Source organism: Eumetopias jubatus, unplaced genomic scaffold (genome assembly GCF_037043125.1).
Source record: "Eumetopias jubatus isolate StellerSeaLion01/CBP00866 unplaced genomic scaffold, mEumJub1_p1.0 scaffold_131, whole genome shotgun sequence".
NCBI classification, from domain to species: domain Eukaryota; kingdom Metazoa; phylum Chordata; class Mammalia; order Carnivora; family Otariidae; genus Eumetopias; species Eumetopias jubatus.
In genome coordinates, this window is record NW_028274937.1 from 473,773 (window position 1) to 475,896 (window position 2,124).

The following is a 2,124-nucleotide window of genomic DNA, read 5'->3' on the forward strand; positions in this document are numbered from 1 at the left end:
CTGTTAATCTTTTCAGCAATAAAAAGGAATGAACCATCACCCCATACAATCACATGGATGAACTTTACATGTATTTTTCTAAGTGAAAGAATCCAGTCTGAAAAGGATGCACACTGAGTGACCCGATTTGTAGGAGATTCTGGAAAAGGCAAAACTAGAGATGATATTAGGATCTGTGAGTGAATTCTGTGATATTTTCATGATTTATACCTGCCACTATGCATTTGTCAAAACCCAAACCTTTTGTGGCACCTGGTTGGCTCTGTCGGTGGAGCGTGCAACTCTTGATCTTGGGGTTGTGAAATCGGGCCCCATGTTGGGTGTGGAGATTACTTAAAAATAAAATCTTTAAAAAATACAAACATTTCTACATCCCAAAGAGTAAATAATAATCTACTGAAAGTAAGTTGTTTAAGTTGTGGGAGTGTCACAGGATGGTGTGGGGACCAAGGGCAGGCTGCCCCAAATCTGCCACTGTGACATATAGATCATTTTAATTAAAAGTTACTTAAGAGACAGCCTATGCAATGAGGACACTTAGACCCTCCTCTGTCCCCCTGGAAAGAAAATCAATCTCCCATGTGAAGATGTCCCTGTACCAGGAGGTAAAGAGATTTCGACATCACCAGAAATGGGAGATTTGGAGCCCATAAGGCTGTATAAATAACCCTTGTTACTTTTTACTAATTTACGACCCCAGCCCAAATTTTGTTTAGAATTCCTTACTAATTGAAGCTCCCAAGGTTAAGTTTTCTTTGTCCTGTGATTTCATCACAGGTGTAGTTTCTCTTTGTCCAAAAAGTATAAAACCCGGCTTCCTTGGTCATTTCTTTAGACCTCAGGTTCATTATTGGGTCTCCATTTGCACATCATTGCACTTTAGGTTTTTTTCTCCTATTTATCTGTCTCATGTCAATTTCTTTCTTCATTCCACGGTAAGAACCTTGGACCAAGGACAATTTCTTCCTCCCCTTCAATGGAATACAGAACGTGACACATAATCTAACTGTATTAGAAACATATGGGGGAAAAAAAACCCTCACTGTAGGTTGTATGACAAAAGGTGCTGACCTAAGGAACTTTGGAAATGAATGGAATCTGTAGATTAAAGAAAAAATATAATGTACGTATACAGTGGACTCTAGTTGATAAAGTTCTCTGCCATCAGAGTGGTAGCTAACAGTTCTGAAAACACCACATCTGTAATCTGGAATGGAGCAATGAATTAAATAAAGGGCCGGTGGTGAGAGCCAGGTTTGTCACTGTTAGAGTAGGAAGTTACAGATCAGCAAAGGGAGAAGATCACAATCTCCATGTGGTGGCGGACCAGGTTGGAGACATCAGTATAAACTCGTCCTTAGCTTAATATAGAGAGAGACGGTTCCACAAAGAAATCTTTATCATTAGGTGTGTCGACATAGGTGGGAATACAGGCATATATTGCCTTGCATTGTCCGCTGAACATGGACATTTAGCTCCCCCGTGTAAGACTTTAATACCGTTCTCTACTGCCCAGAGCTCCTTAAAGAACTTGCTGACACTAGAACTTGGACAGTAAGTATAGGAGCCAAGATAATCTTGACGTATCAGAAAGTAAGGAAGTACCAAGAAAAGAGCCACAGAGACGGAATGATGTCAATGGAAAGCAGGAGCCAATGGAAAGTGCTCTCCGTCACCAAAGGAGGAATGAGCCAGCGACCAAACACTGAGGTGCTGGAACATAACCTACCCGGGTGTCTGCGCTGGTAAAAATAAATGATTCTTTTTAAGATTTTATTTATTTATTTGAGAGGGAGAGAGACTGCATAAGCAGAAGGGAGAGGCAGAGGGAGAGGGAGAAGCAGACCACCCACTGAGCAGGGAGCCCGACGTGGGGCTCGATCCCAGGACTCTGAGATCACGACCTGAGCTGAAGGTAGACACTTAACTGACTGAGCCACCCAGGTGCCCCGAAATAAACGATTTTTTAAAAAGAAACCACAGGGCCAAAATGGAGTCACTTATGTCAAGAAACCCAAGCCAGCAAACCAAGACTTACTACCTGACCTAACTGCAGTTCCACACACCCTCACCTCCACGTAAACTTTAACCGGTCAACCTGGAAAATGAACTGAATGGCCCCTT